Raw genomic sequence first — 12,266 nt, forward strand, 5'->3', positions numbered from 1 at the left:
GGGGACATTAGAGTGTAAGCTCCTCTGTACAGAGACTGATGTGACTGTGGGGGAGGGGACATTAGAGTGTAAGCTCCTCTGTACAGAGACTGATGTGACTGTGGGGGGAGGGGACATTAGAGTGTAAGCTCCTCTGTACAGAGACTGATGTGACTGTGGGGGGAGGGGACATTAGAGTGTAAGCTCCTCTGTACAGAGACTGATGTGACTGTGGGGGGAGGGGACATTAGAGTGTAAGCTCCTCTGTACAGACTGATGTGATTGGCTCAGTGTACAGCACTATGGTATATGTCGGCTCTATAGAAGGATTAGATTGGAGTCTGCTGTGATCTCTCTGTAATAAGATATAAATCTATCCCCTCCTCCTCTTACATTGATTATTAATCATCTATAATCTGCATTATTAATCGATTCCTCTGTGTATCCTCATCACCTCACCGTATAATTCCTTCCTATCTTTTCCCTACAAACACTAGAAGAGCAACTACGTTTATCTGAGGCTCCGGCTGGCGGCCATTTTGCGTAGGACCAACCGTCATAATACACACTGCATAGAACACACAAGAAGTCCTCCAGCAGACACTAGAGGTCACACAGCTCTATGAGGGGACTCCGGCCGAGGGGCGGCCATTTTTGCGTAGGACAAGAATGTCTCAGTGTATGTATAGAACATCAGGAAGTCATAGAATGTGACCCTCAGAGTATTATATGTATTATTCATACAAGGAGAGAAATTAATAATATAAAATTAATAATACAATATTTAATAAATGAGTATTATTCTGCATTGTTAGTATATATAATAATAAACCATGAAAATAACTACAAACAGATATTAACCCCTTGAAGGCTGTAATAAATATCTATCTATCTATCTATATATATATATATATATACACACACATCTATATCTATATATCTCGGGGGGTTTCTGGTGATAATCTGGGGGGGGGGTTGGATGATGCATCTACAGACATCATCACTTATCACTGTTATTTCCAGCAGACAATATTTGGGGGATTTCATAGAATTGATCTTCGAGGAGAATTAACCGTTGTATTGCTTTTAGGCTCCGCCCCCACACCACGGCGTTCCCGGAATTGTGGGGCGCAATCGCCGCAATACCAACCGCAAATTCCGAACCCGCCGCAAATCACAGGACGCCCTTTGCGATATCCTCTTTTTTTAAATATCAAATCGCGGCAAACGCCCGACCAATCGCAGTACGATCGCGCAAACAGAATGGTGGCACGCCTTTCACCCCAAATGAGTTCCGGGGGCTTCTTTTAGGGGACGGGCGTCCCGTCCTTCTGTTTGCGTGATCTTCTCTGCAATTCGACGGGGTGACGATCGATGCAAAATCGCAGCCATTACAAAAAAGAGGGGATCGCAAAGGGCATCCTGCGATTTTTGGTGATTCCGTAACGCCATAGTGTGAACAAATTCTTAAGAGGTAGTGGAGGGTGGTCACCCCTCCCCCTCCCAGGCCTCCACAGCCCGGAGCTGAAGCCTTCAGTTCTGCTGGCTGACCATAGAGGTGATCGAGACCAGAACATCGGCCATCATCGCTATGGTATAGGACTTGTACAGCAGGGCTGGAGTGTGAGAGGGAGAAGCAGCACAAGGAGCCAATCAGTTCATGTGCCGACAAGAAGCATGCTGATAGGAGGAGAGAGAGAGCAGAGTTACAGAGGGATGAGCTCATCGGTGCGCTGCTTCTTCTGCCACTGTCCAATCACAGACTGGGGCCAGAGCAAGATGACCTGGGCTCAGATGAAGTAGGCTGAGTGATGCTGAAGCCGAGGACACACTGAGGAGGAGAAACCTCTGGATTGAAGGCGAGTATTGCAGCTGGTTTTGTTCTTTTATATATATTGGGCTATTCGTTTTTATCAATTTTTTTTATTTTTTTTGGATGGAGTTCTTCTTTAATGCAATCAGTGAAAATGTTAAAAAAATTTTTAACCACTTCAGCCCCAGAAGGATTTCAACCCCCCCCCTCATTCCCGACCAGAGCACTTTTTTGCGATTCGGCACTGCGTCACTTTAACTGACAATTGCGCGGTCGTGCGACGTGGCTCCCAAACAAAATTGGCGTCCTTTTTCTTTCCCACAAATAGAGATTTCTTTTGGTGGTATTTGATCACCTCTGCGGTTTTTATTTTTTGCGCTATAAACAAAAAAAGAACGACAAAAAAAACAAAAAAAAAAAATATTTTTTACTTTTCATTATAATAAATATCCCCTAAAAATATATAAAAAAATTATTATTTCCTCAGATTAGGCCGATGCGTATTCTTCTACATATTTTTGGGGGAAAAAAAAAAGTCGCAATAAGCGTATATTGATTGGTTTGAACAAAAGTTATAGCGTCTACAAAATAGGGGATAGATTATGGAATTTTTATTAATATTTTTTTTTTTTACTTGTAATGGTGGCGATCAGCGATTTTTATCGTGACTGCGACAATATGGCGGACACGTCGGACATTTTTGACACTTTTTTTGGGACCATTGTCATTTATACAGTGATCAGCGTGATTAAAAATGCACCGATTACTGTTTAAAATGCGACTGGCAGTGAAGATGTTAATCACTAGGGGGCAGTGAAGGGGTTTAAGTGTGTCCTAGGGGAGTGTTCTAACTGAAAGGGGGAGGGGACTGTGTAGGGGAGATGACAGATCACTGTTTATACTTTGTATGAACACACGATCTGTCTCCTCTCCCCTCACAGAACCGGAAACTGTTTACGATCACAGATCCCAGTTCTCTGTGTGCCCCGAGTGATCGCGGGAGCCTGGCAGTGATCGAGACCCCCGGGCACTCACAATGGCTCTGTGAGCGAGCAGGGGGGCCCCCTCTAGTGGCCACAGGTTGAAGCGATGTTACATGACGTCGTTTAGCCCAGCCGTGCCATTCTGCTGCGGTACAACTGCGGCGGATGGTTGGCGTGTGGTTAATTATGTGTGGGTGTGGGGTGAATGTCAGTGTGATTGAGTACAGCAAATCCTTGGATTGCGAGCAGAATTCGTTCCCGAAACATGCTTGTAATCCAAAGCACTTGTATATCAAAGCGAATTTCCCCATAAGAAATAATGGGAACTCAGATGATTGGTTCCACAACCATTTATTTAAAAATCCTGTTTATAGTCCATATAAAAAGATTATAGCGATGTGATCGGTTATATAACCATAAAATGTCCACACGTGGAAGCCTCCACAAGGGGATTAGAAGAAAAATTCCAGCAGGAGCTCCAGAGTATAAAAGAGAAGAGAGGAGCCTCTAAGTGTATTCTTTCTAGTTATCACTATATAGACAATAGGATTGTAAGAGACCTTGGATACCTTTAGGTGGCTTAAAGAGTAGTAACATAGTGTGCTGTGTACACCATGGTGAACAGAGGGTGAAGCCACATTGCATTGACCGTGGAAGGGGTCTAAATGAAACCCACCCTACCGACAACAACCCTTACCATCCACTGCACCCTTCCACTGACATTTCAAAGTAGCCCATCCAACCTATAACCCCCACTATCAACACCACACCAAAGTGGCCCATTCTGTCTCAACACTACTACTAATCAGTCCATCATATCTAAGGCACCCCAAAGTGCACCCCAGTGGAGTGGACAGGGAGACAGTGGGGTGGACAGAGGGATGGGCAGGGGGACGGACAGAGGGATGGCCAGGGGGACGGACAGAGGGATGGGCAGGGGGACAGTGGGATGGACAGTGGGATCGGGGGACAGTGGGATGGGGGGGACAGCGGTGCTCAGTGATGGACTGTACGTACCTCTCTCCTGCTGTCCCGGTCTGTAAGCTGTGGATTGCACTTGCTCCCTGTACATTGGCTGCTCCTTCTGCTGGGCTCCTGTAAGAGCGCTGCATTGACGGGGGGGAGGGGTCAGGGCGGCCGCTGCTGTGCTCTGCCTGCAGAGAGGGACTGAGGGAGCCGGAACTAGGGGGCGGAGCGGAGGTGGATTAGGGGGCGGAGCAGAGGTGGACTGAGCATCGGCAAGCGTCATTGGTTGCTAGGACACTGGTCATAGCTGCCAATGACTTCAAAGTAGATAATGCGGGAAGGAGGGGGGCGGCAGGCGGGAGAGAAGAAAGTTGGGCACAGAGGAGCCCGGGTCTCCAGGGAACAGAAACCCGGGCACAAGTTGCCAGACCCGTACTGTCCGGGTCAATCCCATACGGGTGGCAACCCTAATATATATATATATACACACATACACATACGCACACACGTGAATATAAGGTATGTGAAGTAGATAACACGAACCCCCCCCGACACCGGAGCGGAGAATCGGTGTCACACCAGAACAGATCTCTTCCCGGCATTTGTGGAGAGAGATGATAGATAAAAGTGATCAATAACTCAATCAATCAATCAATAAACAAGAAGTGACAATAATTTGAATTCTGAAGTGAATATTTAAAGTGCAAAATAAAAATAAAAGTGATTCGTCTCTCTTGGAAGGGATGGAAATTCTTCTGGACAATCTTGGTGACGTCACCGGCGCGCTCAGATCTCTCACCTCCGGTATATAATCCCGGATATCCGGTAATGGGGCCGCACAGCGGTGGATCTCCAATTTGTATATATGGGGGTCTCTGAATCCAGACGGTTTTTAGCCGGGGTGCCGACCTCCCCCTGCTGGTATTAAGCTTCTCCTTCAGTCCTCCAGATGACGCGATAACTTCTGTTTACACTCATTCCTCCTCCTATGCAGTAAAGCTGAGACCTGTTCGCTCCTCCCACTCCGCTCCTGATTGGTCAGTCCTCCTCCCTGAGCCATCGGGATCTCCAATCACAGCAGCCTCTTGGTCTTATCACAGCACTTCCTGGTTGCCATGGGGATGTCTCATGACAGTTAAGTCTCCTCCCCTCACAGTTCTCCCGGCGGCCATCTTTGATAACGGTCGGCACCAGTCTGAGCTTCTATCCCCTCATGATGTATAGTAATATAATGTGATCTCATGGAGTCACTCATAGTGTGTGTACCCCGGAGAGCCACCATAGGGGGATATTATATTCCCATCACATATCTACACAACATTAACACAAATCTCTATGGGGGAGAGCGGGGCATGCTGGGAGATGTAGTCCTCCATACACAGATCCCCTGCTGGCCGAACTGCTCCATAAAGGGGAGGAGCTTCAGCAATCTACTCCCTGATAGGTCCGATCCTGATGATGTCATCCTGGTCACATGACCTGAGCCTATAAATAGCCAGTGCAGTCCCACAGCCGTGTCAGTTGACTTTGCATCTCTGAAGAGACAGGTTCTGTTTAGAGGAGCTCCCTCAGGTCTCTGTGTGTTTCATTGTATTGGAACTCCAGTGATTTGATTTTAGTGTCAGTTGATTCTTTTTGATCGGCGAGAGCTGATTTATTTCTAGATTTTCTGTAGTAATTGATTTTTTTGTATCAATTACAATTAATATAAGAATGAGGCGTCCAACCCTCACCTTGATTCTTATGTTTTTACTCCCATGGGGAGGAAAACGGAACATCACCGAAGACCCCCCAGACATCCACATGCTGGATGAGGGGGCGATTATCAGAACAACCATGAAGGACGTGGTCAACACAACGGAAAACCAACCTCCAGAGATTCTCATGGCAGAGAAGAATGCGGCTATCAAGCCCATGGAGGAACCTTCAAAGGAAATGGTCATAGAAATGGCAAACGGGCCACCAGAACCCTCTGGCTGGTTCCCATTACTGGACAGCACTGCATTGTGGGTAAAGATGACAATCTGGGTAAGTATTTTCATTCTGAAATACATCCTGCGCAGAGATGTTCTGGCCAAGATAGAAGAACTTCTGATGCTCCTTCAGCTGATGGAATTCTTCTATGAAGAGCTGGTCAGATATGATTTCTTCTGGTCCAGCGAGGGGCTGGTCTTAGCCAATACAGGCCTGCCCCTGCTTACAAATATTGTGGCGGAGATCTGGTCAGAATACTCTCTGGGGCTTGTCATCATACAGCCGGTGCTGCCTGCAATGCTGCTGGTGCTGCTTGCAATACTGCAGGCGCTGCTGGTAATATACATCAGGTCATTCAAACGATTCTCCACAACGTCAAGTGATAACATCACCGCCCCACCATCACATGAGGACATGGCCCCACCATCACGTGAGGACATGGCCCCACCATCACGTGAGGACATGGCCCCACCATCAAGTGAGGACATGGCCCCACCATCAAGTGAGGACATGGCCCCACCCTCAAGTGAGGACATGGCCCCACCCTCAAGTGAGGACATGGCCCCACCCTCAAGTGAGGACATGGCCCCACCCTCAAGTGAGAACATGGCCCCACCATCACGTGAGGACATGGCCCCACCATCACGTGAGGACATGGCCCCACCCTCAAGTGAGGACATGGCCCCACCCTCAAGTGAGGACATGGCCCCACCCTCAAGTGAGGACATGGCCCCACCCTCAAGTGAGAACATGGCCCCACCATCACGTGAGGACATGGTCCCACCATCAAGCGAGGACATGGTCCCACCATCAAGCGAGGACATGGTCCCACCATCAAGCGAGGACATGGTCCCACCATCAAGCGAGGACATGGTCCCACCATCAAGCGAGGACATGGCCCCACCATCAAGCGAGGACATGGCCCCACCATCACGTGCTTCATCCCAGATAGTTAAGCTCAAGAAAAACAACAGCCTCAGACGACCCAGTGCTATTCCCCGTCCTATCAACCCACGAAAGACGGGTGGCATCACCCCACCATGTGCTAATAGCTCTTCACCAGTACGTGTTTTTCCCTGGGTGATTGACCTAAGGAAAAACAGCAGGCGACCCAGTGCCATTCCCCGTCTTATCACCCGTCGAAAGACTGAAGACATCACCACACAGATTGGCAGCGGTACCCCACTTGCTTCACACCAGATAAATGAGCCCAGGAAAAACAGCAGCCTCAGGCGACCCAGTTCTATTCCCCGTCCTATCAACCCACGAAAGAAGGGTGGCATCACCCCACCATGTGCTAACAGCGCTTCACCAGTACGTGTTTTGCCCTGGGTGATTGAACTAAGGAAAAACAGCAAGCGACCCAGTGCCATTCCCCGTCTTATCAACCGTCGAAAGACTGAAGACATCACCACACAGATTGGCAGTGGTACCCCACTTGCTTCACACCAGATAAATGAGCCCAGAAAAAACAGCAGCCTCAGACGACCCAGTGCTATTCCTCGTCCTATCAACCCACAAAAGACGGATGGCATCACCCCACCATGTGCTAATAGCTCTTCACCAGTACGTGTTTTGCCCTGGGTGATTGACCTAAGGAAAAACAGCAGGCGACCCAGTGCCATTCCCCGTCTTATCACCCGTCGAAAGACTGAAGACATCACCACACAGATTGGCAGCAGTACCCCACTTGCTTCACACCAGATAAATGAGCCCAGGAAAAACAGCAGCCTCAGGCGACCCAGTTCTATTCCCCGTCCTATCAACCCACGAAAGAAGGGTGGCATCACCCCACCATGTGCTAACAGCGCTTCACCAGTACGTGTTTTGCCCTGGGTGATTGAACTAAGGAAAAACAGCAGGCGACCCAGTGCCATTCCCCGTCTTATCACCCGTCGAAAGCCTGAAGACATCACCACACAGATTGGCAGCGGTACCCCACTTGCTTCACACCAGATAAATGAGCCCAGGAAAAACAGCAGCCTCAGGCGACCCAGTGCTATTCCCCGTCCTATCAACCCACGAAAGACGGTTGGCATCACCCCCCCATGTGCTAACAGCGCTTCACCAGTACGTGTTTTGCCCTGGGTGATTGAACTAAGGAAAAACAGCAAGCGACCCAGTGCCATTCCCTGTCTTAACACCCGTCGAAAGACTGAAAACATCACCACACAGATTGGCAGCAGCACCCCACCATCACGTGCTGAAGCACCCCGGATAAATAAGCTCAGGAAAAACAGCAGCCTCAGGCAACCCAGCGATATTATACATCCTATCACTGCAGAAAAGACAGGTGACATGACCCCACCATGTGATAACAGCAATCCACCTTCAGTGGACAGTGTCACTAGGGCAGTGGACGGTGTCACTAGGGCAGTGGACGGTGTCACTAGGGCAGTGGACCGTGTCAATAGAACAGTAGAGGATTTCAATGGAGCAGAAGATGGTGTCGGTAGATCAGTGGCTGTTGTGACTAGGGCAGTGGATGGTGCCAGTATGGCAGAGGTTGATCTCCTCAGATCAATGGTCAGTGTCAGGAAAGCAGTTGGTGGTATCAGTACAGCAGCGGACGGTGTGTGGACAGAGGACAGTGTCGGTAGAGCAGTGGACAGTTTGAGTAGCGCACTGGATTCTATACTTGGGGTAGTGGAAGGTGCCAGTATGCTAGATGACAGTATCAGCAGAGCACTTGACATGGTCAGGAAAGCAAGACGGTGTCAGTAGAGCAGTGGTTGGTGTCAGTAGGGCAGAGGACACCGTGCAACTCAAAATCATCATAAAGGAGTCATGCAACCTAAAAATTACGGTTCTAAACAACTCATTGTTGGGGGTGAAGGGCAGAGGCGGCTCTTTTAATTAGGCAAATTAGGAGGTCGCCTAAGGCCTCGTGTTTCCAGGGGCCTTGGCGGCTGCCTACTTTGCCTAGCTGACCACTCTTCCAGACCACCCATTGTCGTTATACATTGGTACTTTGCAGAGGAATATTGTTGTTATGGAAGCAGCTAGCTACCTCTTCTTCAGATAAAAATGGTCTCTGCGGCCGCAAGATTCGCAGCAAGATCACTTTTATCGGCCGCGGGAGAGGGTTGGGGGCCCTCTCCCGCCGTCGATACATGGTACATTGCAGAGGAATATTGTTGTTATGGAAGCAGCTAGCTACCATAACCCCGGTATCCTCTTCCTCAGATAAAAATGGTCTCTGCGGCTGCAAGATTTGCCGCAAGATCATTTTTATCAGCGGCGGGAGAGGGGGGGGGCCCTCTCCCGCTGTCTATACACACATGTGAGGTATCGCTGCGATTGGTAGAGCGAGAGCAATGCTTCTAGCTCTAGACCTCCTCTGTAACTCAAAACATTCAACCTGTAGAATTTTTAAACGCGGTCTATGGAGAATTTTAACGGTAAAAGTTTGTTGCCATTCCACGAGCGGGCGCAATTTTGAAGCGTAACACGTTGGGTATCAATTTACTCTGCGTAACATTATTTTTCACAGTATAAAAAAATTGGGCTAACTTTACTGTTGTCTTATTTTTTTATTTACTTAAGTGGTTAAATTTGTAGAGATGGCTCTTTAACTAGGCAAAGTAGGCAGCCCCGAGGCCCCTGGGAGAGCGAGGCCTTAGGCGACTACCTTATTAAAAGAGCCGCCCCTTCACCCCCTTCATAGTGAGTTGTTTAAAATTGTCATTTTTAGGTAGCACAACTCCTTTATGATTAATTTGAATTGCACGATGTCAGACAATTGCACAGACAAACATTACAGAAGAGTCCCCCTCATCTTCACAGAGGGACATAAGATGGACGATGTCACCTAACCCGTCTATGGGACAATCTAGAGCTGAAGGCATCATCTCTAAGCTCTATTGGACATGACTGATGTACCCCGCTCAGCGGGGGCGGGCCTTAGAGAACAAAGGCCTCATATGGGCAGCACAGGGGCTTAGTGGTGAGCCTTGCAGCACTGGGGTCCTTGGTTCAAATCATGACCAGGACACCACACCTGCATGGAGTTTGCATGTTCTCCCTGTGCTTGCGTGGGTTTCCTCCGGGTACTCCGGTTTCCTCCCACACTCCAAAGACATGCTACATCGCGTTGGTGAGTATAGCTGCCTTCCCAGCAGCTGACCCGGGTTCGATTCCCAGCCAAAGCAATTGCCAAGATAGCTGACTCTCCTGCTAAGTGCTTTGAGTTCCCAGGGAGAAGAGAGCTATACAAATTCAATTCGGAGTATTTATTAGAGATGGAATAAAATTTTAACCAAAACAAATGAAGTGAATGTGTCTTATGTTTGCTTGTATTTTCTTAAACACTTTTGAATAATAGACTGTATTTCTTGCAGGGGGTTCTGATTACATTGTATTCTCATTTTCAGCCAGTAGGTGGAGCACTCGGATTCTTTTCATGTATTTTCTAGGCTATCCTTAGCAGCTTGGCTGAAAAAAAATGTCGGCTGTTTATTGTATAGCTCAATAGCTCTCAGGCTCTTCAGATCTGATTGAGTCTGAGCACTGACTCCGCCCCCTCCCTGCCGGTGCAGTGTGGGCGGTTCCATCCGGAGCTTCAATCACACGCGGTCTGACAATACGATGATAAAACAGAGATAACATTTTATATAAAATACTTATAAACGTTACAAATATATTGGAGTGATCAGACGCTGTCACAGGCTGGTAACGGTTTGTTTACATCAGAAATGAAATACTTGTTGTTTCCGGTTTCTTAGACCATAGAGATGATTGGGGATGTTTCAGTCCTCCATCATCTCTATGGCCAGCGGAACCGGCAGCTTCAGTCCCGGACTCCCCGGTGGGAAGGGAAAGCCTGACTGTCTATTGTCATTGTCTATTCTGACATTAGGAGACTCCCCCCGCCTTCAGAATACACAGATCAGCTCTGCAGGCTATTACCTGCAGTACTGAGCGAGCAGAAATATACCAACAGGCCGCCAAAGTCTTACAGTGCTTTGCAAAAGTATTCACCCCCCCCCCCCCCTTGGGATTTTTCGTATTTGATTGCCTCACAACCTGGAATTAACATGGATTGTTTGAGGATTTGCATAATTTAATTTACAGAACACGCCCACAAGTTTGAAGATTTTTTATTTATTTATTGTGAAGCCAACAACAACCCATCCACACATAGTATAATAGTATTTTATATATATATATATATATATATATATATATGTGTGTGTGTATAGAATAGACTAATAATATAATATGTATTAGTCCGTCCACACATATATATGGTACAATATTGTTACTCATTCCATACAGTTCCGATCTGAGCCGAGAGCCAGGGGGAACAGATTTCTCGGCACAACACCGGGCACGGTATATGATCGGGATGTATTTACTGTAAAATGCGGTATAGTGACACTTTTTTTTAATAAATACAGCGGGGCACATCATGCAATGTAACAGTAAGTAGAGTACAAATGGGTTTGTACTCTACTTACACCTCACGATGGCTGCATTTGACGGGCACAGTGGCTGCGTTTGACGGGGGAAGAAGCGGAAGTGGGAGTTCGTCGGTAATCATGATGCATCGCGGAATCGAATCGTTGACCAGATAATCGAATCAAATCGTGAGCCCAGTGAGGATGCGCACCCCTATTTAGCAGTGTGTTTGGGGTCATTGTCCTGCTGGAAGGTGAACCTCTGTCCTAGCCTCAAATCACACACAGAGTGCTACAGGTTTTGTTCAATAATATTTCTGTATTTAGCACCATCCATCTTTCCCTCAACTCTGACCAGTTTCCCAGTCCTGACTGCTGAAAAACATCCCCACCGCATGAGGCTGCCCCCACCATGTGGTCACGGATGGTGTTCCTTGGGTGATGTGATGTGTTGGGTTTGCGCCAGACATAGCATTTTCTTTGATGGCCAAAAAGTTAAATTTCAGTCTCATCAGAGCAGAGCACCTTCCTCTATACATTTTGGGAGTCTCCCACGTGCCTTTTCGCAAACTCAAAACGCGCCATTTTGTTCTTTGATGAAAGTAATGTCTTTCTTCTGGCCACTCTGCCATAAAGCCCAACTCTATGGAGCGTACAGCTTATTGCCGTCCTTTGTACAGATACTCCAGTCTCTGCTGTGGAAGACTGGAGTACAGGGTTAACTTAGATCTCTCTTTGCCTCTCTGATTAATGCCCTCCTTGCCCGGTCCGGGAGTTTTGGTGTGCGGCCGTCTCTTGGCAGGTTTGCGGTTGTGCCATGTTCTTTCCATTTGGTTATGATAGATTTGATGGGGCTGCTAGGGATCATCAAAGATCTGGATATTTTTTTTTATAACCCAACCCTGACTTGTACTTCTCAACAACATTGTCCCTTACTTGTTTGGAGAGTTCCTTGGTCTTCATGGCAGTGTTTGGTTAGTGGTGCCTCTTGGTTAGGTGTTGCCGCCTCTGGGGCCTTCCGTCTACCAGGAATTAGGGCGCAATCCCTGGACCCTGTTGCCTGCTTGATTTGCTTTTTACCTTACAGCAGTAAGGTAAGGGGGCCACTCCACCTGGTGTGCCGTGTACACTGGAGATACAGGAATCACAAAA

Source organism: Lithobates pipiens, unplaced genomic scaffold (genome assembly GCF_037356315.1).
Source record: "Lithobates pipiens isolate NorthernLeopardFrog02 unplaced genomic scaffold, aLitPip1_a1.2 Scaffold_44, whole genome shotgun sequence".
NCBI lineage: Eukaryota > Metazoa > Chordata > Amphibia > Anura > Ranidae > Lithobates > Lithobates pipiens.